The sequence below is a fragment of the Chiloscyllium plagiosum genome, chromosome 24 (genome assembly GCF_004010195.1).
Source record: "Chiloscyllium plagiosum isolate BGI_BamShark_2017 chromosome 24, ASM401019v2, whole genome shotgun sequence".
Lineage (NCBI taxonomy): Eukaryota > Metazoa > Chordata > Chondrichthyes > Orectolobiformes > Hemiscylliidae > Chiloscyllium > Chiloscyllium plagiosum.
The window spans coordinates 51,572,144-51,599,644 of NC_057733.1; the positions used below are offsets into that span (position 1 = coordinate 51,572,144).

A 27,501-nucleotide genomic window follows, 5' to 3' on the forward strand; every position below is an offset into this window, starting at 1 on the left:
AGAAAATGTACTTTCAGAGGTAGAAATCAGAGGCGCGAATATTACAATTTGCAAAATGCTGATAACACGGTGCTATTTGCATAATCAGAAGAGACCCTAAAAATATTGTAGATCAATTAAAATCCAAAAGCTTAAAATATGGATTCATAAGTAAATAAAAAGGATAAAAATAATTATAGAAGGAATATATCAGAAGAAACTAGAGTGAAGATTGAAGTGGATGGTGTCACAGTGGAACAGAGATAGGTTTGTCTGTTTAGGACAAATGTTAACAGGAGACTATAGAATTCCTACAGTCGGGAAGCTGTCATTTAGTCCATTGAGTCCGTGCCGACTCTCCAAAGAGCATCCCACCCAGACCTACCCCATTCCTATAACATTGTATTTTCCATGCCAAATCCACCTCGCCTGCATATCCCTGGACACTTGGCAATTTAGCGTGGCCAATCCATATAAGTGGGACATCTTTGGGCTGTGGGAGGAATGCAGAGGAAACCCACGTAAACAAGCAAATTCACACAGCCAGTTGCTAAGGTTGGAATCAAACATGTCCGTAGCTGTGTGAGGCAGCCGTACTAACCACTGAGTCACTCTGCTGCCCCAGTGGAGAGAGATTAAGAACGTTCAGATGCTGGAATTCAAAGTGGACAAGCAGGAGGATGGAAAAACACAACAAGGCAGGAGGAAGAGAAGTCGATGTTTCAAGTATAGCCCTTCTTCAGGAATGGATGTGGGGATAGGGGGAGCTGCAGATAAAGAGGGGCGGGAAGGGTTATGAGTGGGAAGGGGGCAGAATGGTGAGGTAGTGACAGGTGAATACAAGTGGTGGGTATGACCTGGTTGGTTGATAGGAGGAATGAATCTGGTTGGTGACTGGTTGGAAGGGTCAATAGGTGGAATGGAAGGGAGGAGGCAGGGCTGGAAAGGGAGTCGGGGATGGGTGGAAAGGTTACTTGAAATTGGAGAACTCAATGTTCAGTCCTCCAGGCTGTAGGCTGCCCAAGCGGACGATAAAGTGTTGTCCTCCAATTTGCAGTCTGATTCACTGTGCAATGGAGGTAGCCGAGGATGGACAGGTCTGAGAGGGATTGGGAAGTCAAATTGAAATGGGCAGTCAAGGCTCGCCCTTACTGATGCGGCTGAGATGCTCGACGAAACGTTCACTTAGTTTATGTTAGGTCTTCCTGATGTAGAGAAGACCACATCAGGAACATTGGATGTGTAGATTACATTGGAGGAGAAGTAGTTGAACCTCTATTTCATTGTTGGGGCACTGGATGGAGATGAGAGGGGTGGTGTTCTGACAGGTTTTGCATCTTTTACAGTTGCAGGGGAAGGTACTAGGGTGGGGTGGAGGAAGTTGTCAGGGTTGGTGGGCAGTGGCATGAACCAAGGAGTGAAGAAAGGAATGGTCCTTGTGGAAGGCAAAGAGTGTTCGGGAGGGGAAGATGTTCTTGGTGGTGGGGTCTTGTTGGACCCTATGGAGATGGCTGATATGATTCAGCCATCAGAAGAACAATACAAATAGCTAGAAATAATTTTATGAAGATGAAGAATGTGTAAACAAGAAATTTCAAAACTTGCACTTTGGAAAAGCCTCATAAGGTACTACTTGAAAAGATCCACTTTTCTCTGTGCGTCAGAAACTTGGACCGTAAGTAAGGGGTATAGGGAGAAAGTGGGAACAAGGTACTGAATAGGGTGGTCAGCTATGATCATATTGAATAGCTGAGCAGGCTTGATAGGCCGAATGGCCAGCCCTATCTGTTTTCTATCAATGGAAGGAAATGGAGGCCTTTGTGTTATGAATACTGAGATGTAGGCTAAAAATTTCATATACAGACCATAAGACAAAAGGAAGAGGAGTCTGAAATTGTAAAAGCATAACTCATTTTAAAAAGGGACATCCAGAGAAGGAACTGTCATATTTGGCCACAACTAAAAAGCTAGTGATTTCTTTGACAGGAAAATAGCAGAAAAAGGAATTGGCCGAAGCTATCATAGCCTGGTTGCAAGATGAGCTAAATGGATTGCTGAAAATTGTACAAGAGATATGTATATATGGCATATCATGATAGCAACCCTCCTGGCAGGGGCTGTTGCATGCAGCAGTAGACATAGTGGTGACCCTATGAGCATCTGCCCTTCTCCATCTTGGTGGCAGGGATTGTACGTTAGTAGGTCCTAGAGAAGCATTCTTAATGGCTTGCTACAATACATCTTATATATTAGATTAGATTAGATTAGATTAGATTACTTACAGTGTGTGGCCAATTCACCTGACCTGCACATCTTTGGACTGTGGGAGGAAACCGGAGCACCCGGAGGAAACCCACGCAGACACGGGGAGAATGTGCAAACTCCACACAGTCAGTCGCCTGAGTCGGGAATTGAACCCAGGTCTCTGGCGCTGTAAGGCAGCAGTGCTAACCACTGTGCCACCGTGCGCCGCATATATGATGCATACTGCTGCATGTAGCCATTGTAAATTCATGATGCTAGCAGTGAAGTTGATGGACCTGCTGCCTTTCAAGCAAATTGCTTAATTGTTCTGGCTGATATTAAAATGCTTCCTTGCACATTGTAGATGGCCAAAATGCTTCATTCCCTTGAATTACTTATGCTCATATTGTGTCTTTAGCATAGTAAAACACATAAAACTGGCCAAACCTTTTCACAGCATCATAGTCATTATTGACCACATAAGGCGTTTGACAGGGTTCCCCTGATCGGAGCAAGGTTAGAACTCATGGAATTCAGGGAGAACTAGCCATTTGGATACAGAACTGGCTCAAAGGTAGAAGACAGAGGGTGGTGGTGGAGGGTTGTTTTTCAGACTGGAGGCCTGTGACCAGTGGAGTGCCACAAGGATCGGTGCTGGGTCCACTACTTCTAGTCATTTATATAAATGATTTGGATGTGAGCATAAGAGGTATAGTTAGTAAGTTTGCAGATGACACCAAAATTGGAGGTAACTGAGAATATTACCTCAGATTACAATGGGATTTTGATCAGATGGGTCAATGGGCTGAGAAGTGGCAGATGGAGTTTAATTTAGATAAATGTGAGGTGCTACATTTAAGAAAAGCAAATTTTAGCAGGACTTGATAAGGTTCTAGGGAGTGTTGCTGAACAAAGAGACCTTGGAGTGCAGGTTCACAGCTCTTTGAAAGTGGAATCCCAGATAGATAGGATAGTGAAGAAGGTGTTTGGTATGCTTTCCTTTATTGGTCAAAGTATTGAGTACAGGAGTTGGGAGGTAATGTCACGGCTATACAGGACATTGGTTAGGCCACTGTTGGAATATTGCGTATAATTCTGGTCTCCTTCCTATCAGAAAGATGTTGTGAAACTTGAAAGGGTTCAGAAAAGATTTACAAGGATGTTGCCAGGGTTGGAGGATTTGAGCTATAGGGAGAGGTTGAATAGGCTAGGGCTGTTTTCCCTGCAGTGTCGGAGGCTGAAGGGTGACCTTATAGAGGTTTATAAAATCATGAGGGGCATGGATGGGATAAATAGACAAGGTCTTTTCCCTGGGGTGGGGAAGTCCAGAACTAGAGGGCATAGGTTTAGGGTGAGAGGGGAAAGATATAAAAGACACCTCAGGGGCAATATTTTCATGTAGAGGATGGTGCGTGTGTGGAATGAGCTTCCAGAGGAAGTGGTGGAGGCTAATACGATTGCAACATTTAAAAGGCATCTGGATGGGTATATAACTAAGAAGGGTTTGGAGGGATATGGGCCTCGTGCCGGCATGTGGGAATTGATTGGCGTGGGAAATCTGGTCGGCATGGACGAGTTGGACCGAAGGGTCTGTTTCTGTGCTGTACATCTCTATGACTCTATGAATCGGTCGGTGAGTAATGCCAAAAAATACATTGCCTTTAAGCTACTAAAGCACCAATTGCACTTAATTGAATAGTCCAATTGAGTTTCTGGTAAATATCGGCCTCTCATGTTATCCTTGGTGGCATTAGCATAATCCCTTTTAATGGTCAAGAGTTATTTGTTTGAGATGTTCAGTGCCTCATACATGTGTTGGTATTAATGCTATTTGCCATTCATCCACCCAAACCTGCACCTTTTCTAGATCATGCTGCCTTGGGGGAAGAACTATTTTCATTTTCTAAGGAATTACAAATTGAACTGAATTGTCCAATCTTCAGTGAACATTCCCAACCTCCCAGAGGGAAAGTTATTGAAGAAACAGAGGATAACCGGGCTCAGTAAGCTATTCTGTGAAACTGATGCCACATTTTGCTAAGATGGAGAAATTTGTCAAACAAGCACAACTAATCATGTCTTGTTTACATAGAACATAGAACAGTACAGCACAGTACATGCCCTTCAGCCCTTGATGTTGTGCTGACCTTTTATCCTACTCTAAGATCAAGCTAACCTACATACCCTTCATTTCACTATCATCCATGTGCCTATACAAGATGATGAACTTGTAACTTTGTTGTTTTAGTTTTAGGATGCTATGTTTTCCTACACAATGACCTCATTTCAAAAGAAATTGCTGGTACTTAAGCACATTGAGACATCTTTAGGACATATAAATGCAAATTCTTCATTTCTGTTTAATATTATGGGTTGTAAGAGATCTTGTTTTGTGTTTAACTGACACATAACTTTGGTTTTAACAGAGCTTTAATCCTGAACTTGATTGGTACATGTATTCTACTGACATTATCCTGCCTGTGTGGTTTAGTTATGTATGCTGTTTATGGAAACTGTGATCCAATAAAGGCGAATAGAGTTAGCAACTCTGGCCAGGTAAGTGAAGATATTTTATGAAATTAATTTGTTATAGCATGCACTGTACTTTATGATGCTTACATAAAGGAAACCTATTCCCAATCATGTTCTCAATAAAAAGAAGTCAATTTTAATAAGCAATGTCAGCACACTGCAACACACTACTCACTTTTCCCAGGGCTCTTTCATGGTCCTGGCCACACATATTTCCCTTGATGTCCTGACATTGTTCACCATCTTTGGGTGCAACAGCTACTTCATGACAATCATTGCATTTATTTGGTGCATTGCAATGTGCATTGCAAAGTGCTATTGGCTAAATATCTGACCAGATAATATTGCACCTTGTAAAATGAAGGAGATATTCGGTAGAATTTAAAAAAGGTGATTAAGTCCACATCTTCTGGTTGGAGTGTTAGCAAGAGCTCATGTCACCAATGTTCAGGTATATAATTCTTTAAAATGTGTGTCACAGGTCAGCAAGGCCTTCATTGCTCAGACCTTTAAATATAGGATTTGGGACATCATGTTGAGGTTATACAGGACATTGGTGGGGTCTCTTCTTGACTACTGCATGCAGTTTTGGTTGCCCTGCTGTAGGAAGAATATTATTAAATTGGAAAGGTTTCAGAAGAGATATACCAGGATGTTGCCAGGAATAAGGGTTTGAGTTATAAGAATAGGCTGGATAAGCTGGGACTTCTTTCACTGGAGCGTAGGAGGTTGAGGGGAGACCTTGTAGAGGTTTATAAAATTATTAGAGGCACAGATAGGGTAAATAACAAGGGTCTTTTCCCTAGGGTGGGGAGTTCAAAATTAGAGGGGATATTTTTAAGGTGAGAGGAGAACATTTTAAAAGAACATATGGATTAATGTTTTTACACAGGGAGTGGTTCATGTGTGGAATGAACTGCCAGAGGAAATGGTGGATGCAGGTACGGTTATAACATTTAAAAGATATTTGGATAAGTACATGAATAGAAAAGGTTTAGGGGGATATGGACCACATACAGACAAATGGGACTAGTTTAGTTTGGGAACATGGCTACTGTGGACTAGTTGGATTGAAGGTTGTGTTTCCATGATGTATGACTCTATAATTTTCAGGAAGGCCAGCTGAATAAATGTCAATCATCAGGCACCTAACTGGATGGCCCCAGGCTGCCCCTGGGATCAAGGACCTCAAGGGCGGAAACCCTCTCCCCCTCATTTATTGACCAATCAAAATATGGCAACCATACATTGCTCAGGAGTTTGGAGGGGTTTGGCAATAAGTGCAGGAGTCATCTTATAATAGGTATTTTGATCAACCGCTGAGGACATCCTCCTGAAGGCTCACTAGTAACCCCATGGGGTTTGCTTTTCAGATTTTCCACATGGCAAATCATTTTCTACCATTAACTAACCAGCGGCTCTTCGTTGAGGCCCTGATCCCACTTAAGGTTCACAATTGGCATAAGCGTGTAATGACCATCTATTAAACTTCCTATCCTGGAATTAATTGGGCTGGGGGGGAGGGATATAGGGGCTCCACTCCTCTAGCCAAGCTCTTCCAGTATATTTACAACACAGGCAAACACCTAACAATTTGGAAAATTGACAGGTATGTTCTGTACATAAATAAAAAAAGGGACAAAAAGTCAACCCGGTCAATTACCGACCCGATAGAGGTTGTAATCGACAGTGCTATCAAGCACTACCTGCTCAGCAATAACCTGCTCAGTGACAGCCACTTTGGGTTCTGCCTGGACCACTCAGCTCCTAATCTCATTACAATTTTGGTTCAAACATTAGCAAAAATGGTGAATTCCACAGGTAAGGTCGGAGTGACAGCCTTTGATATGAAGGCCTCATTTGACCGAGTGGCATCAAGGAGCCTTAACAAAACTGGAAGCAATGGAAATGAAGGGGCAAACTCTCTGCTAGTTGCAGTCATACATGACACATAAGAAGGATGTGGTTGCTGGAGGTCATGTCAGCTGCAGGAGATCTCTGTAGCAGTTCGTTAGGGTAGTATCCTAGGCCCAACCATCTTTAGCTGATTCATCAATGTACTTCCCTCCAGCATGAGGTCAGAAGTGGGGATGTTTGTTGATGAGTGCATAAAGTGTTTCCTTAGATACTGAAGCAGTCTATTTTCAAATGCAACAAGATCTGGATAAAATCCAGGCTTGGGCTTACAAGTGGCAAGTAATATTCATGCCACACGTGCCAGACTATAACAATCTCCAATAAGAGCAATCTAACGACCACCTTTTGACATACAATGATGTTACCATCACTGAATCCCTCACTATCAACATCCTTGGGGTTACTGTTGACCAGTAATTCAACTGGACTTATCATATAAATATAATGGCTACAAGAGCAGGTCAGAGTCTAGGAATACTGTGGTGAGTAGCTCACCTCCTGATTTCCCCAAAGTCTGAAAACTATCTGTAAGCCACAAGTCAGGAGTGTAATGGAATACTTGCCATTTTCGTGGATGGGTACAGCACCAACAACCATCAAGAAGCTTAATACCATCCAGGGCAAAGTAGCAAGCTTGATTGGCATCACATTCACAAATCTTCACTCTTGCCACCACCACTGCTCAGTAACAGCAGTGTGTACTATCTACAAGATGCACTGTGGAAATTTACCAAAGACTTTTAGACAACATTTCCTAAACCCACAACCACTTCCATCTAGAAGGACAAGGGCAGCAAATAAATGAGAACACCAGTCTTGCAAGTTCCCCTCCAAACCACCCACCATCCCAACTTGGAAATATATCATTGTTCCTTCACTGTTGATGGCCAAAATTCTGGAAACCCTCCCCATGGGCACATGGACTGTAGCATTTCAAGAAGACAGCTCACCACCACCTTCTCAAGGACAACAAGGGATGGGCAATATATGGTGGCTCAGCCTGCAATGGCCACATCCCACAAGAGAAAAAGAAGAAACCACCATTAACTGCCCATCACCAACTTTATCATTACATTGTGCTCAGCTATTTCTGTAACTCCTAACCATGTCTATGTTCCTAGACAATTGTAGAATCATTGGCCTATAAAATGTGTCTGTATGGCGTCTATTTTTTATATGCATAATAAGGCAGGCAGGAAGTGTGCACTCTTATTCTCAAATTTATACCACAAGATCACAATCAGGAGAGACTGTGTTCACAGTGTTCCAAGATCTGTATAATGAATGTAAATTCTAGTTTTGTATGTCTTAGAGAACCTGTTTTTCACTTTAAATCAACCCAGTGCTTCAGTTACCATGTGCTGACTTTATGTAGCATATCCTTGCTTTATGAAGACAAAAGTCACCATTGATAATTAAAGTGATAATGCACTTCTTAACGATTCATTTCTTTGCTGTTTGATATCTTGAAATCTCTGTTATTCTAACAGTCTAGAAAGTTCACTTTGCATTTAAATGTTTTATTCCTGATTCAATGCTCACATTCTGATACAAAACATAAAGAAAACCTTTGGTCCAATTTGGCTGTGCCTATTCTTGGAAGAACTAGCAAATAATTCACTTTTTGACTCCCCTGACTCTGTCAGGTACAGATCTAGAATGCTTGGATGAGTGCAGCACCATTATCATTTAAGAAGCTTGTCACCATCCAGAACAAAGCAACCCACTTAATTAGCACCATATCCACAAATATTGATTTTTTCTACTATTGAAGTATGGTAGCAGCAATGTGTATCATCTACAAGACAGACTGCAGAAATTCAGCAAGCTCCCCGATAACACCTTTTATGATCATCACCATCGAGAAGGACAATGGGAGAAGGAAGGTGGGAATGCTACCAACTGAAAGTTCCTCTTCAAGCTACTTACCATCCTGACTTGGAAATACATCACTGTTCTTGCAATGTTCTGGGTCAAATCCTGTAACCCCCTTCCTAATGGCCTTGTGGATCTGCTTGCAGCAATTGGACCTCAGCTTTTAAGAAAGCACTTCCTCACCACCTTTTCACACACAACTAGGAAGGGCAATGTCTTGTACAGCCATAACATGACATCCAAATTCCTGTACTCAGTGCTGTGACTGATGAAGGCAGGCATGCCAAATGCCTTATTTACCACTCTGTCTACTTGTCACACCAAGGAACACTGTACCTGCTTCCCTAGGTCTCTGTTCTACAACACTCCCCAGGGCCCTACCATTAAACGTGTAAGTTCTGCAACATTTCGCATTTTTCTAAACTCCATCAGTCATTCCTCAGTCCACTGACCAAGTTGATCAAGATCTTAGTGTACTCTTGAATAACCTTCTTCACTCTTCTTTATACTATCAAGTTTGGTATCATCCCTAAACTTACTAATGATGCGGACTAGTGAGCTGGACGTGATGGGTGGTAAGTTGTTGGAGGGGATTCTGAGAGATAGGATTGACATGCATTTGGAAAGGCAAAGACTGATTAAGGTAGTCAGCATAGCTTTGTGTGTGGTAAGTCATGTCTCTCGAACTTGATTGAGTTTTTTTAAGAGGTTACCAAGAAGATAGCTGGAGGCCTCTAATAGGTTGCAATGGTAGACTGGTTAGTAAGGTTAGATCACATGGGATCCAGGGAGAGCTCTCCTATTAGCCATAAGTTTGCTTGACGTTAGGAGATGGAAACTGGTGGAGAGTTGTTGATCTTCATGCATCACTTTCTTCTCTACCAAAGGAGCCTAGGGGCAACATTGGAAAATTGGGCTTTTTCAAGGGTTGTGCCATCTCCAATATCTTAACCTCTCTCAACCCCTCCTATGCTCTACCTGTGTATTTATACTGACTAATAGCAGAAAACAGTTTCTGTCTGTACATCTATTTATTATCACACCAAAAAAGCAGTAAATGTTACCAATATTCTGCTGTGCTAGTCTGCTATGTCCATTCAGTGGATTACTGCATACATCTTTGCATCAGGTTAGCCAAACTTTCAATGAAGGTAATTGTAATTTTCTTGAGTTCCTCCCTCAATTGGCACAGTGGCCCAGTGATTAGCACTGCTGTCTCAAAGCGCCAGGGACCGAGGTTCAATTCCTGCCTTGGGTGACTATCTGCGTGGAGTTTGCACATTCGCCCTGTGTCTGCTTGGGTTTCCTCCCACAATCTAAAAGATGTGTAGGTCAGATGAATTGGCCGTGCTAAATTGCCTGTAGTGTTAAGTGTATTAGTTAGGGGTAAATGTAGGGAAATGAGTCTGGGTGGGTTACTCTTCAGAGGATCGGTGTGGACTTATTGGTTTGAAGGGCCTGTTTCCACACTGTAGGGAATCTAATCTAATGTTGTGCAATATAACTGTGACATTGTAGTGCTCATAACATGTATGAATCTTTCCATTTTTTGGCCAAAAGAGATCACACTGTTTCTCAAGGAACTAAGGTAATTTGCCACTTTTTCCCCTTGCCGTACAACAATGCCCACTTCGTAAATGACCACTGAGACTGTGCCTCTCTGTGCAGCTAGGTATGGCTAAGGCTATTTCAAGTTTGGGACTGCCATGGAGCTGATGATTCCACAACTGCTCCTGAGCACATATGACATTAGACTCATCTTGGCCATTCTAATCAAGCCTAAAACCCCACCAAAGATTTTGTAACTATTGACAGTACATTTGACTCCTGTACTGGTGGATATCAGAATGCATCACTTCTTCTGAGGTCGGCCTTCGATATTGCTAGTGCCATTGTCATGGACAGAATTTGTGTTCTGTTACTGCACATGATCAGTGTGTTTTTCAACGAGAAAGTTGTGTTTCTTTCACCTATTGAGTGTGGGAGCTAATTAAGTATTTCTGTCAGCAAACATCTGTGAATTTAAAAATTAAGGTTATTTATTCACAGCCCCTGTATCTGGAAAATAATACAGTATTGACTCAATGTCTCTCACACAAAAATTAGTTACAGATGTAGGAATTATACTTTCACAAATTTGTATGTGTTGGTTTTGTGCTGGAACCATCCAAAATGCTTTGGATAGATTCACTGTCACCATTCCTTTTTGCTGGTATTATTCCAAGTTACTGATTACATGTGAGGAAGAATGCCCACACAAACACTTCAGCAGAAGATAAGCTCAATCTTGATGAACAGTATTACATATTTCTCAATAGCTAGTTACATAGTACCTTGTGAGGTTGTCAGGCTCAATTTAATGTTAAGCACACATTGCTACTAGTTTAGCTACATGCTGCAAAGACTAAGAACTACAACTGAAACACTTCACATATTCCAGTGAATATACACAGGATATAAGTTAACTTCTCCAGGGAATAGTCCTTTAATTCCTGACAGACAGAGCTTATCTTGTGATGTCAGTTAACCCTTTCAGGCACTACTGTCTTATCTATCAATTATCTTTGTATCATTTATGGCAGACCTGCAGCTTCTTAGATAATTTTGACGCTTTAAAGTTGACAGCAGGGAGTCTGTAAAACAAAAGACTCGTGGCAATCTATGAGATTTCTCATAAAATTTCCAGGCGATTTAATTCTCATATGAACTGAAAAGTTGAAATAGGTTGGGGACTCCTCCTCTCTGTTAGAATATCCTGTTTTCAAATGATTACTGTTCAGTACCTTAGATGATTGAATGACTATAGGTATTGGGTAACTGGTGTACTGTCTTCCCGATGGAATGCTTAACTTGGTGTTGAGCTGAAAAGTAGATATGAAAATAGTTCTTTCACATAACTACCACAAATTAAAATTCTTTATCCAATCAAGTGTTGTGTTTAGTTGAGTTCATTCATCCTGTTTTCTTGATTAACACCCTGAGATTCATACAGTCTTCTTGGATGACAAAACTAGAGAAATGCAATGGAAGGTTGATGATGTCTATTCATGTGGGTCTTATATTGAGTTTTGATGTTCCCCTTTGTTCAGGGTGACATAGTGAGACAGACTGGCAGGAATTCTGTAGTGATCCATCCTTAAAGGGATGTGTGAAATCTTCAAATAATTCTAATAGTTCATATTTAATTAGATATTTGCTTGAGACGTGGAACTTTCTGAAGCTCAGATACAAAATTCACATGATCTTGGTCATCAGCAAATTTAGCAACCACACATCTGGTCTGTTCATCCAAATCATTTATATAAATTGTAAAGAGCTGAGTAGAAGGACAAGACAGCAGATAATAGCTTCAAGTTTCCCTCAAGAGTATAGATTATCTGGACTTGGAATTATATCACTGTTCCTTTACTTTTGCTGGGTCAAACACACTGGATATTTCGTCCCCTTTCTAGGTGACATCCTTAGTGCTGTGGAGCGCCCTGTGAAGCGCTGCTGTAGTTACAGTTGGGATTTATTTGGTTTCATTCCCGATGCTTCTGGTTGCCAATTCCAGTTGTCCGTTGCAATGGTTGGTATATTGGGTCTAGGTCAATATGTTTATTGATGGAGTCCGTGAATACTTCTAGAAATTCTCTGGGTGTCTTCTGTTTGGCTTGTCCTATTATTGTTATGTTGTCCGAGTCAAACTTGTGGTCCTTGTCATCTGTGTACTAGCTACAGGGACAGCTGGTCGTGGTGTTTAGTGGATAGTTGATGTTTATGAATGCGGATAGCTAGCTGTCTGCCTATTTGTTCTAGAAAGTGTTTTGTGCAGTCTCTGCGTAGAATCTTGTACACCATGTTTGTCCTGCACATGATAGGTATTGGGTCTTTTGTTCTGGTGAATTGTTGTTTGAGCATGGCTGTTGGTTTATATGCTGTCATGAATCCAAGTGGTCAGAGAAGTCTGGCTGTCAGTTCTGAGATGTTTTCTATATAAGGTAGAATGGTTAGTGTGTTGGATCAAGGCATGTCCTTGTCACATTGTTTGTCTGCCAGGCATCTGCAGATGAAGTTGCGGGAATGCCCATTCTTGTTAAAGACTTTGTAGAGGTGTTATGCTTCCTCTCTTCACTGTTCGGGCATGATGCAGTGCGTTGTAGCCCTTTTGAACAGGGTCCTAATGCAGTTTCTCTTATGTATGTTTGGGTGGTTGCTGTTATAATTCAGGATCTGGTCTGTGTGTGGCTTTTCTGTACACTTCTGTTGTGTATTCCTGTTCTGTGTTCTTTCTACTATCATATCTTGGAATGGGAGTTACAGCATGATGCCCTACATACCAAGGGCTGCAGTAGTTGAAAAAGGCAGTTCATCACCATCTCTGCAATGGCAGTTAGGGTTGAGTAACAAATGATGGTTATCAGCAATACTGACAACATATGAAGCGTAACTTTTATTTTTAAGAAGTACTGTAGTCTATTTGTGAACTGTGAGATTTCAGAAACAACAATGCAATCAATGAATAGATTTTGGCTACCATCTTCATAAGGATAATTAGAAAACATAGAAACATAGAAGATAGGAACAGGACATACGGCCCTGCTCCACCATTCATCACAAGCATGGCCGATCATCCAACCCAATAGCCTAATCGTGGTTTCTCCCCAAAATCTTTGATCCCATTCGTCCCTAGTGCTATATCTAGCCACTTCTTGAATGGCAGTAAATACTAGCCTGGCCAGCAATATCCACATTCCATGAAATAAAAGAGAAGTAGCTAGAACTGTTTTGTGCTGCTATTTACGTAGTTGTCATAATTTGTAATTTATCACAGGCAAAACACACATCTAATGCTGTTTCCTCCTGAGTGGAACTTCCAAGTGGAACTCACACTGGCTGCCTAAACATTCAGCAGGTGTAGGGTTACATGCACTGATAGGACACATTGCAGCCAGCCTGTTCATCTTAATGATAGAATACTCTTCTGAGTTTAAGGACAGACTATGAAAAGCTGTTTCTGAAATTCTGACAGAGGGAAAATAGATCACTAGCGTTGACAGAGGGTTCCCAGCTTTATGGGTACATTCCCGAATGTCTTACATAGGTGCACAGAAGAAATGTTATGGTTTGGCAGAGTGGCCACCAAGTTCTTAGGGAATACTCTTGGAAGAGATCAAGGGCAGTTGATCAGGGACATTAGTTCCATGAATTTGGATCTGACAACAGTGCTGCAGGAGGTTTAATGACCACACATAGGTGGTCAGGGTGATAGATGTGGAAAATGCACTTTGCAATGCAGAGTGTATTGGTTGGGCTTGTAATTGTCAAGGAGCCGAGAGGAATCCACTTCCAACTTTTCAGTAGACATCAAAACAACTTTACCATTTTACAGCCTGTATTCCATTTTCCCATTGTGCTACTAACTCAGAAACACTGTAACTGTCGGGCCCATATGTCTTGCAACCTTTGTGTGGACAGGACACTAAATCATCTGTCACCCCTCTGAAAATGCAACACTTCCTGCCAAACCACAATATCTCCAAAAGCACTCCAGATAATGCCCAGTGGGTTTGAAATAGCAGGTGATATTCTGAATTACCTGACCTGAAATTTATAAGCTTAGTCTTTAAATAACATCAGTGTCAGTCCTCTCTTACAGTTGAACTCATTCTTTGGTAGCACTGAGTGATAGTGAGGCAGCACCAATTCAAAGGTTTCCTGCAAATGCACTTCATCCATGTGAGATACATTGACAATATGGACCACAGACCAGAAGTGGCTAGAGGTCCAGCACACCCCACTTAGATAGCTTCCAGCTTATCAAAGCAGCAGTGTCTCCAGAGGTGCTACAGATCACAATTTCATGCCCAATCTATTATGATGTTGATGATTTATGCATTGATTTGTCTACCATAACAACTTTCCACTCTATGGGATATTTTATGTCCAACTGTGTGCACAGACAGGGATTGGTTTCAAGTACTCTCTCAGTCCTGCACTAAATGTAACCTATTATGTCCTCCTGGCTCTGAAAGAGAAATTTGATTCCGAGGAAAGGTTGTTGCCACTGATTCAGTGCTGGTACATGGGATCATTCTAACAAAGATAATAAGTTACTTCAAAAAGAGTTCATTTCTTTTTCTAATTTATTTTTTGGAAGCTGACACCAATACTCATGGAATTGTTCGATCAGATGTCTGGACTTCCTGGACTATTTGTTGCCAGTGCATACAGTGGCACCTTAAGGTATGTAATTTCACACAACTACAGCAATAGGTTAACAATAGTTTGAATATTTGATAGATGTTGACACTGAATATATAAGGAGCAGACCAGAAACTTTTCAGAAGACATAAAACCAATTAACCATTCTGCAGCCTCACATTGTTTCAATTAGGAATAAACAATACAAAATAAATTCTTGCTATCAGCTCTTGAAGAACTTTATTAGAGAGTCTATCATAATATCTGAAACCTATGCTATGCGCTATTGAGTTGCCACCTCTAGCTGGAGAAAATTATAGTGGTTTAATCAATGCCAGTCAAAGCCAATCAGTAATAGGATTTCACACATCAAAACTAGCTAGCATAGACCAAATTATACAAAACTGAGAGCCCAATAGATTCAGCAGTTGTGGCACTTCTCATAGGCCATATATTTCTAGTTGGAGACAGTGAAGACTGCAGATGCTGGAGATCAGACTCAAGAGTGTGGTGATGAAAAAGGCACAGCAGGTCAGGCAGCATCCGAGAAGCAGGAGAATCGAAGTTTTGGGTATAAGCCTTTCATCAGGAATGAGGCTTGTGAGTCGGGGCTGAATGATAAATGGAAGAGGGTAGGGTTTGGGTCAAGGTAGCTGAGAAAGCGATAGGTGAATGAAGGTGAGCGAGAAGATGATAGGTCGGGGGGTAGTAATGGACACGTCCGTAGGGTGGTGCCGAGTTGGAGGACTGGGATAATGTGGGGAGAGGGGAAATGAGGAAGCTGTTGAAACCCACATTTATCCCATGTGGTTGCAGGGTCCCAAGGCGGAATATGTGGCGTTCCTCCTCCAGGCGTCGGGTGGTAATGGTTTGGCAGTGGAGGAGGCCCAGGATCTGCATTTCCTTGACAGAGTGGGAGGAGGAGTTGAAGTGTTCAACCATGGGGTGTTGGGTTGGTAGGTGCGGGTGTCCCAGTAATGTTCTCTGAAATGATCCACAAGAAGGCATCCTGTCTCCCCGATGTGGAGGAGACCACACTGGGTGCAACTGATGCAGTAGATGACATTGGTAGACATACAGGTCTGACAGATGTGGAAGAATCCTTTGGGCCTTGGATGGAGGTGAGGGGAGTGGTGTGGGTGCAGGTTTTGCACTTCCTGTGGTGGCAGGGAAAGGTGCCGGGAGTGGGGCGTGGGCTGGTGGGGGTTGTGGACCTGACGAGGGAGTCGCGGAGGGAATGGTCTTTTCGGAACATTGATAGGGGTGGGGAGGGAAATATATCTCTGGCATCTGGGATTTTCTGAGGTGGAATTGGTCATTTGGAAACAGATGCAGCGGAGACAGAAGAATTGGGAATAAGGGATAATGTTTTTACAGGAGGTAGGGTGGGGGAGGTGTAGTCTAGGTAGCTGTGGGAGTCGGTAGGCTTGTAATATATGTCTATGGTTAGTCGGTCACCAGAGACGGTGATGGAGAGGTCCAGGAAGAGGGAAGTTTCCGAGATGGTCCAGGTGAATTTGAGGTCGTGGTGGAAGATGTTGGTAAAGTTGATGAACTGTTCAACTTCTTTGTGGAAACACGAGGTGACACCGATACAGTCATCGATGTATTGGAGGAACAGGTAGGGTTGGTGCTGGTGTAACGGTGGAATTCCTAGTTAGCTGTTAGTCACCAACGTTTCCAAAACATTTGCTGAGCTTAGGCTGATTACGTGAGACCTATTGTAAAGTGCTATAAATTACAGCACAGCAAAATGCCATCAACTCCTGTGCTTGTAGTGTTGCTATGATTCCCTACAGATCCTTTTATATTCCTCTTTTCAAATACTAATCCCATTTTTAAAAAAAAATGTTTTACTGTCCAACACAATAGCAACGTGTTGAAACATGTATGATTTCATGGTTATCAGTTCAAGAATTGTCTTTCTCTCATTCCCCTTTGTTCTTTCAGCGAGAATACTTGTTCTAAGATCATAAGAAATACCAGGAAGAGTAGACCATTAGACACTTTAAGCTTCCTCTCTCATTCAGTATGAACATGACTAATCTTTGGCTTCTTGCCTTCAACTCCACTTGCCAGCCCACTCCCCTCATGAGAGACCAAAAGTTTATCTGAGCCTTAAATATAGTCCATCATGGAACATTCGCAAATTTTTGGGATAGAACAAAGAAAATTACATCAGAGGAATAGGTCCTTGGCCCTCCAAGTCTGCGCCGATCCTCTAAATAAACCTGTCACCTATTTTCTAAGGATTTGTATCCCTTTGCTCCCTGCCCATTTATGTATCTGTCTAGACACATCTTAAATGACGCTATCGTGACTGTCTCTACCACCTCCGCTGACAACGCGTTCCAGGCACCCTCCACCCTCTGCATAAAGAACTTTCCACGCATATCTCCCCTAAGCTTTTCCTCTCTTACTTTGAACTCATGATCCCTAGTAATTGAGTCCCCCAGTCTGGGAAAAAGCTTCTTGCTTTCCAACCTGTCTATACTTCTTATGATTTTGTAGACCTCAATTAGGACTCCCCTCAACCTCCTTTCTAATGAAAATAATCCTAATCTACTCAATCTGTCTTCATAGCTAGCACCCTCCATACCAGGCAACAACCAAGTGAACCTCCTCTGCACCCTCTCTAAAGCATTCGCATCCTTTTGGTAATGTGGCGACCAGAACTGTATACAGTATTCCAAATGTAGCCGAACCAAAGTCTTATACAACTGTAACATGACCTGCCAACTCTTGTACTTAATACCCGGTCCGATGAAGGGAAGCATGCCGTATGCCTTCTTGACCACTCTATTGACTTGTGTTGCCATCTTCAGGGAACGAGGCTGAGTAAACTGCACCAATCATCTCTGGATTTTGGAAAAGTAAGAATTAACCTCATTAAAACATACAAAATTCCAAAGGGGCTTGACAGGGCAGACACATTTCGTCTGGCTAGGGAAACCGAGAACATGGGGACATTGTCTCAAGATCATTCTGATAAATGCAAAATACTGTGGACATAGAAATATGCAATAGAAAAATGTGCTGAAAATACTCAACAGGTCTGGTATCCTCTTATTATTTTGAGTCTTTTGTAATTCTTCAGAATGGAAGAATTGTTTATGGCTGAGACGAAGAGAAATTTCTTCACAGAAGTGGTTGTAAATGTTTTGAACTCTATCTAAGATTGGTGGAGTTGCAGATAGTGAAGGGACTGTCAGAGAATACAGCATAATATAGATAGATTGGAGAGTTGGGTAGAGAAATGGCAGATGGAGTTCAATCCGGGCAAATGCGAGGTGATGCATTTTGGAAGATGCAATTCAAGAGCAAACTACACAGTAAATTGAAAAGTCCTGGGGCAAATTGATATACAGAGAGATCGACCCTTATACTGTGACTAGGACCATTAATTCAAGACACTCTAACTAAGAAAGACTGTCTCTCAGCCTCTATCTTGTGAATTCAGTGAATTTTATACATTTCAAAGGTATCACCTCTCATTCTCCTGAACGTTACAGAAAATAGCCCCATTTAACTCAACTTATTTCCGCAAAGAATAGTCATCTTCTTTCAGAAATCAGTGAATCTTTATTGTGGCTTATCTAGAGTAATTTTATCCTTGGGTTAGATGACCAAAACTATGTCAAACCTGTTAAATGCAATAAGATTCATATTCTTATATCTTATACCTACATTTGCGCACCTAATTGATTTCTGCATCTACTTGTTAACTTGCTGATTCATATACAAAGAACCTCAAATCCCTTTGAACACTAAAATTCACTGTTCTGTTGAATTCAATAAAATGTTCTGCTTTTGTATTTTTCCTAATTTCTCACTTTGCCACATTATTCCTTACCTATCACTTTCTTGTACTGACTCAACCAGTTTTTATACTGTCTTTTTGCTGCACATCACAGCATACCTTTCAAACTAGGTTCATGTTGTCTGGATAAATTATGCTAAGTCATCTCATTCATTGATGCTAATTCTAAAATCTGTGACCCAAGTATTGATGATTGTGGGATATAAGCTACCCTCCCGAACCTGATCTTTTTATTCTCCGTATTCTAACTATTAACCAATTGTTCATCCATGGCAATATACATATTACACCTGAACTCATGAAACGTAGTCTTATTTATCAACCCCGTGTGGCTCCCAATCAAATGTCTTCTAAAAATTTAAATGTATCACATACACCGAGTCCTCATTATTTACCCTGCTGGCTACATCTTTTAAAAAGTTCTAATGAATTGGCGAACACAACTTCCCTTTCATAAAACCATACTGACTTCCATAATTATATTGTAATTGTTCATGTGTACTGTTGCCATATCCTTAATAAAGAGATGCAAGCATTTTGCTGGTTACTGACTAGTTTTCCCTCCTTTATCAGCAGTTAATTTTGTATACTTTTCAATCCACAAGGATCATTCTAGAAATTTAAAAATTCTGGAAGATCAATATCGATACATTTGATGTCTCCTTATGCATCTCTTTTAAAACCTAACTATGTAGGCCATTCGGTCTACATCAGGGGCATTGTCAGCACTGTCACATCAAATTTTTCTAATTTTTTTAAGGAATGTCCTTCATCTTCTTAGATTCTCCAATTTCCAGTATGTTTCTTTGCATCATCTTCTGTTGTGAAGACAGATTCAAAATGTATGTCTTAGTTCCTAAGCGCCATTAAAAAAATTGCCAGTTCCTACCTCAGAGGGATCTGCACACCAGCAGAAAATTATAAGTTGGTCCCCAAATTGCACTGTGGTTGTTTGAGTTAAATGTTGATTGTAGTATTGCTTCTCCACCTTGGGACACTCAAATGCTCAATCAATTTCAAAATAAGCAAATGCTCAAAACATGGCAGAAAGAATATAATGCAGTAAAATGTGAGATATTGACAGGAAGAATAAAGGAGCTGAATATTATTTGAATGAAGAAAGACTACAGAAAGCAATAGCAGAGGGGGATTGGGGAAGCTTCTGTGAATCACAGAATATTAGCATCCAAGTTCAGTAGGTAATAGGGACGATAAATGGAATGCTGGCCTTTATTTCAAAGGAAATTAAGTATAAAAATAGGGAAGTTTGCTAAAAAGTTTACAAAGCACAGCTGGAATACTGTGAACAGTTTTGGGCTTCCTATCTAAGGAAAGATATGCTGGCATTGGAGGGACTCCAGAGAAAATTCATGAGGCTGATACCAGGTATGAAGCAACATCTTATGTGGCAAGATTAAGCAGGTTTTGCCTGGACTGATTAGAATTTATAAGACAATAGGCGACCTTGTTGAAACATATAAGATTTGTAGGGTACTTGACAGAAAGGTTGTTTCTTTTTGTGGGAACAATAAGGACCAAAGAACATAATCTCAAAATAAGGGGTTGCGTATTTAAGACAGAGATCAGAAGGAATTTTTTTCACTTAGAAGATAGTGAATTTATAGAATTTTTTAATACAGGGGCTGTTGAGGCTTCACCATTAAATACATTCAAAGCTGAGATAGGGATTTTTAATCAGTAAAGGAAATAGGGAAAAGGCAGGAAAGTTGAGGATCATCAGATCAGTCATGATCTCACTGAATGGCAGGGCAGACTTAATGGACTGAATAGCCTATGTTCATTCCTGTGTCTTATTTTTTGTCACCTCCGTAGTCAAGGCAGTAACTGTGTATGCTGCCTATTGGAAATGAGTTCCCCATAATAATTTTCAACATCGCCCTTTGTTCATTTTGAAGAATATGAAGTTTCACAAATGTGTCAATTGAAGCTGTGACATTCTACAGATTTTCTTTGCAATTCTGAAATTCCCGAAGGACTTTAATGAAATTATAAGTAATATCTATATTCACAAAGTAATAAAAACAAGCTGCTTAAATTTAATATGAAATGAAAAATTGATGAAATAGGAACTCATTCTTACTTTTTTTCTTGTCAACAGCACAATTTCTTCTGGCATCAGTGCTTTGGCTGCAGTCTGCGTTGAAGATTTTATAAAACTAATCTGGAAACCTTGGGTACAGCTTTCGAGTAGGAAAAAGACTCTGGTTTCAAAACTCCTGGGTTGTTTCTCTACTAGCTGTTTCTATGTTGTTTTTCTTTAGGTAGTTCACATTGTGTCTGCTCAGAGATGTAATTTCAAAGCAAGTTTGGGAACAAAGACCTCTTAAAATAAAGCATGGTCAGCTTTCTGAAGTTTTCATTCAGAAATAATTGCCAAAATCCATTGTTAGAATCCAATTTGGCTATTAGGATACTGTTAGTTAGTTTTTGCCCGACCTTGATCCACTGATGCCATTGGGTAAATCTCACAACCCACTGTCTTGTTTAGTGAAGTTAGATCAATGCAGATTCTTATCGAACCATTAGGTTCTGGTACTGTAACTATACCGTCTTGTTTTCATAGTAACTAGTAACATTACTCTTTCTTTGATTATACATTCTATTTCATTTTTGGCTTTATCCAAGACAGGGTATGTCACATTTCCTGCTGGAGACAAGTTAATTCATTTTGTATTATCACCAAGGGTGACATGATATTCTTATCTTTAATTTCCCAAAACTATAAACGAATTTGGGAATTCATTTGGAAATCACTTGGTCTACCTTGTCAAACTCGTCAACCATTTAAATTCATTTCAGTTTTAAATATACATTCCTGTTTGATAGAAATATGTGATTCTGAATGACATTCCATGTTTTTGCTTCCCTTCTACCTGAGCTTTGCCACAAGTTGATATTTTAACTTTCAGTAATATTTCTCCAGGGCCCTGTAATTTATTTGCGAATGGCTGCAATTTCGTCTTGTTGAGCTATTCAAATTGATCTGATACTCTGAGACACTATCCCTAGTATCAAACACTTAAGAATGACATCATTCAGAATAAAGCAGCCCACTTAACTGGCACAACATTGAGAAACATTTGCAATCTCCAGCACCAGTGCACAGCAGCAACAGTGTATACCATCCATAAGATACAATGCAGAAATTCACTAAGGTGCCTTAGACTACTTTCATCTAGAAGGAAAAAGGGAACACCAGTATCTGAAAGTTCTCCTTCAAGCCACTCACCATTCTGACTTGAAAATATATTGGCATTCCTTCAGAGTTGCTATTTCAAAATCTTGGAACTTGTATCAGCACTTTGGATGTACATACACCACATAGACTATGGCATTTCAAGAAGGCAGCTCACCACCGTCTTTACATGAGTAATTAGTTTGGCAGTAAAATGGCCAGGGAAACTCACATCCCATGAATGAACTTAACGAACTGCTTTTATCATATTAAAGGATTCTAACTGTATTCAGTCCCTCAAAGTTCTACTTCTTACCCTCATATTACTTCCACAAAAATTATTTATTCATACATTCTCTCAAGTTCATGGGAGAGGTTCTACTCCCTTCCAATTCTGTAATATAATCACATGGCGCTGATATCATCATTATACATTCTTTGATATTAATTCCATTACACCACATTTAACAATACTGGTTATGATTTTGAACCTCTAATAAATTTCTACTTAATTTTCTCTGTTGTAAAGATAATTGCTTTTCTAGTCTTTCTACACAGCTGGTCCATCATACTTTCTACTAGTTAATTTCTTCTGCATCCTCTCTCAGACCTTGGCATCTTTTTGAAAGTGTGGTGCTCAGAATTGAACACAATACTTCAGCTAAGGCCTTTCCAGTATTTTATAAAGGTTTAGCATAACCTACTTGCTTTATTGCTTTAGACCCTCATTAATAAAGCCAAGAACCCCATAAGGTTTTCTCATAATTTTCACAATCTCCTGGCATCTGCAAGAATGAGTATTGCGACAGCTGACTCTGTACCTTCATCATTTTTAAACTAATATGCTTTTACCTCTGCTGACAAAGTGCTACCCTTGCAATAACACCCACATCCCATGAAAGAATTTTTAAAGAGTCATTTCATTCTTATCTGTTAAATTTCATATCCAAACTGTAGTATTGACCCTTGTACCATTATTACTTTATAACAGTGTCCCTTACCCAGAATTTCCTGTAATGCTGCCTTTCTCACCATAATGACCCTGTAATACTATCCCTCACATCATGGATACACTGCAATACAGTTTAAAAGGTTACGTTAATTTTGAATAAGATATGATCATAGTTAATTGCATAACAGTAATTTATATTGAAATTTATACTGACTTTCTGAAAATTACTGAACAAATGTTTTGTGTAGACTGTTCCATTCATAATAGTTTATTTATTTTGAATAGGTGTGTTTCTCAAAAGTTACAATGTGATTAGTAGAATTGTGGCAGTTGTGCGATTAAAATTTCCTATTGTCTATTATTAGGTGCAGAAATTTGACACTTTCTGAAAATGATTTTGTAGATTTGTCCACAGAGTGGATCCAGTGAGGCAACTGACACCAGACAGCCAATTCAATGGCTCTAAAAGTTAGGATTATTTTCTTTCATAATCTGAAATAACTGCACAGAGGCCAGTGTCCTTTCACCCTGTCACCCTTTATTTACATGAGCACAATATATGGTCTCAATGCCAGTCACTGAGACTGTTTATATGTGGCAGCCAGGACTTCTTGATTGTCCCAGGTTAACAGCCCAAATCAGAGATCTCATGCTCATGCAATTCATTTGGCCAATCATGAACCCCCCCCGCCGGAGAACCTATGCTTTCTGACAGTCTTTGTGGCAGTTCTGAGGAGCTAGGTGTATTTTGCTTTCAATGTGATCTATCTGTTTGTTAAGGATCACCTCAAACTCAAACTGTGTATCTTATGGAACCGACCTCAAGGTGGCCTCACCTCATATATGGATCACCATTTCTGTGGTTTCAACACCAAACTTTGTCTCCTGAAGTAAGCTGTTTCTCTCACTTAGAGGAGGCATGTAGCCTGCTATTTCACCTTCCCTTGAGGTCTGCAAATATCAGGTTTAATCTAGTTGCGCAATCATCTCGCCAACAGCAACTCTGCTGGAGCTATCCCAGTAGTTGCGAGAGGGGTGGTCCTATAATCAAACAGGAACTGGGACAGCTTGGTAATTAGCTGTAGGCTGTTTCTTGAACCTGCGTTCAAAGCTCTTTCCGCCAGATCATTGGACAATGGATAGTATGGAACATGGCGAACATGCCAATTGCCATTTGACTTCAGGAAATAAACAACATCTCTGCTGCTAAATGACGCCCATTGTCCGTGGCCAATACTTCCATAAGTCTGTCTTTCATGAAAAATGCCCATAGCTTTTCAATCTTTATTCCTGAATTTGAACTCTATGCACATCCAACCACTTTCAATGGGCATCCACAATGACCAAGAACATTGAACCCTTGAAAGGACAGGCATAATCGATGTGCAACTGAGTCTAGGGCTTACCTTGCCATTCCCACAAATGTGATGGAGCTGGGTAGAAGTAATTTTTATTCTTCTTGGCATGGTCTGAGCTCTTCCCATCAACGCAGCTATGACAGCATCCAGTCCAGACCAGCAGACATAACTTCTTACGAACATTTTCATTTTGGAAACCCCTGGATGACTCTGATGGAGTTCAGCCAGTATCTAGTGGTGACCTTATCTCTGAAAAATCAGTCTTGATCCCCATTATAATATGCCGTCCTCTAAAGTGACCTGGTCTCGCCTAGTCCAGAAACGTTTCAATTCTGGTTGTGATGGCCCTTTTGTTTCCCTAATCACCACCAGCTGTTTTAGTTTTGCCAGGACAGGATCTTCTTGTGTCCACAGTCAGATATTGTTAGCGGTAATCGGAAAGGTGTCCAGAAAGTTTAAAACCAGAATGGACTGTTCCAGTGGTGGCACCCACCAGTGATGTATCTATCAGTGGGGGACAGCTCAAGGCATCTGCATCTATCACTTGGCTGCCTGAATGGTGTTCCAACTTATTGTACACACTGAGAATAAGGGCCCACTGCTGAATTCGACCAGAAGCTATGGCAACACAGCCTTGTCTTCTTTAAGTAGCCCCAGCAGGGGTTTGTGGTCCATTATGATTACAAATTTATGTTCAAAAAGGTATTGGTGGAACTTTCTCACACCAAAGATGGCCGCCAAACCTTCCATCTCTATCTAGTATTTGCATTTGGCATCAGCCAAAGTCCGGGAAGCATACATTATCAAGCGTTCCTCTCTGTTGGGCAACTGGTGAGCCAACATTACCCCAATTCTGTATGGAAAGGCATCACATGTCAGCACCAAATCTCGCATGGGATCAGAATGGACCAACACCTTAGATGGCATTAGCTGCTTTTTCACATCCCTAGTGGCTACTTCTTGGCTACATGACCATTTCCAAAGCCGACCTTTTTCATTACCAGATGTAAGGGGTGCCAAGATGGAGCTCAGGTTACCTCTGAATTTTCCATAATAATTCACTAACCTAAGGAAAGACCTAAGCTCTGGTACAGAAGTAGGAGCCGGAGCACCTTTGATGGCCTCTACTTTATCTCCAACAGGTGTGGACTCAATAGCCCAAGTAGGTCACTTGGGGTGCCTGGAACACACATTAAGGTGTACACGCAACTGGGAGAAACATTTAAGCTCTACGTCCAATTTCCCCAAGTGCTCTTTATTGGTCTTCCCCGTTATTAGCAAATCATCCAGATAAGTTGTAACCTGGGGTTGACTTTGTAAATTGTTCTCCATTATCCACCGGAAAAGGGTGCAGGCTGGTGGTACCTCAAAATGGCAGTCTTGTATATTGGTACAAACCCTTATTGGCATTATTGTTGCATACTTCTGGGACTCTTCATCTAGTTGCAATTGGAGGTTGGTGTAGCTCATGTCCAGACTAGTGAAGGACAGATTCCCCACCTCGCCCAAGTTTGCCAACAAGTCTTCTATGCAGCAAAGTGGACATTTATTCATCTGCTATGATAGTTTGCTCAAAAACCCCACAAAGGTGAGCCGAGCTATTTGGCTACACTATCGGTATAACTGGTGCTGCCCAAGCTGCAAACTGTACTGGTTTGATAATTCCTTTACTTTCCAGCTTCATGAATTCTGGCTCTACTTTTGTACCTAGGGCAAATGGCACTGGGCAGGCATTGCAGAATCGGAGAATTACTTCTTGGTCAACTTGTACAGTGGCCTTGGCTTCTTTAAATAGTCCCTGGACCTACCTGAAGATCTTCTGTGTATTTAATTAAGACTTCACTAAGGCAGCCATTTTCTAATCGAAAAATGATGAGCTAATCATTGTGAATCTTTCTCAACCAATTCAGCAACAATATGCTTGGGCCTGAGCCTTTTACTACAATTGGTGGTAACTGCACCAACTACTTCCCATAGGAGACCAGAACCAAAGTTGAACCCTTAGCGGTCAAGAAGGCATATGGCAAAGTGGTCAGGAAGGCATACAACATGCTTTTCTTCATTGGATGGGGTATTGAGTACAAGAGTTGGCAGGTTATGTTACAGTTGTATAGGACTTTGGTTCAGCCGCATTTGGAATAACTGTATACAGTTCTGGTCACTACATTACCAGATGTTTTGGAGAGGGTGCAGAGGTAGTTCACCAGGATGTTGCCTGGTATGGAAGGCTCTAGCTACGAAGAAAGGTTGAATAGATTAGGATTATTTTCATTAGAAAGAAGGAGGTTGAGGGGGAACCTGATTGAGGTCTACAAATTCATGAGAGGTATAGACAGGATGGATAGCAAGAAACTGTTTCTCAGAGTGCAGAACTCAATTACAAGGGGTTATGAGTTCACAGTGAGAGTTCTTTACTCAGGGGGCCTGGAATGCTTGTCAGCAGAGTTGGTAGTGGCGGGAACGATAACGTAATTTAAGATGTATCTAGACAGATACATGAATGGGCAGGAAGCAAAGGGATACAGATCTTTATAAAATAGGTGACAGGTTTAGATAGAGGATCTGTATCGACGCAGGCTTGGAGGGCCAAAGGGCCTGTTTCTGTGCTGTAATTTTCTTTGTTCTTTGTTTTATTGTTCTTAATCTGTAACAGTTCCTCAGGGCAGCATGGTGGCTTAGTGGTTAGCATTGCTGCCTCACAGTGTCAGGGACCTGGGTTCAATTTTCACCTCCGGTGACTGTGCAGAGTTCGCACATTCTCCCAGTATCTGTGTGGATTTCCTCCAGGTGCTTTGGTTTCCTCCCACAATCCAAAGATGCGCAGGTCAGTGAATTGGCTGTGCTAAATTGCCTGTGGTGTTAGGTGCATTAGTCAGGGTAAATATAGGGTAGGGGAATGGGTCTGGGTGGGTTACTCTTCGGAGGGTCAGTGTGGACTTGGGCCAAATGACCTGTTTCCATACTGTGGGGAATCTAATCTGTACATTCTTATTTGGCCAAGGTCTTGTGCAAACTTCAGGTTTGGAATCCAGAGTGCATCTTGTTAAAGACTGGCTCTGTAGCCACAGATACAGCTGTGCTGGTATCGACTTCCATGAGAAAGAGGTGACTATTTAACCAGACATTTATTTTGATTAATTCTAATTTGGCTGTTGTTAAGCAATTTAATTGTACCAAGCCCGATTTAGATGTACTTTCTAGGGTGTGTACTCTCCTGGATACTAGCCTATGAGTTCTCTTACTCAAGTCAGACTCTCTAGGATTCCTTTATTGTCCCAAATCCACACATCAGCAGCAACTACAGTGATTTGCCAGCTTGGATCTTGAAGAACATTCTAGCCACTTGGCTTAGGCTGGGTTATGTTTCAGGGTTTTGCTGTGTGCTGACCTAGGGTCTCTCTGCTCAGGACATGTCCTCCATGAGGCTCAGTGATTGCCTCCATTC

General features: G+C 41.1%; 1 pseudogene; it reads left to right on the forward strand.

Moving 5' to 3' along the window:
* The window catches only part of LOC122562358, an 87,668-nt pseudogene that overhangs the window by 40,590 nt on the left and 19,577 nt on the right, over positions 1-27,501 (forward strand).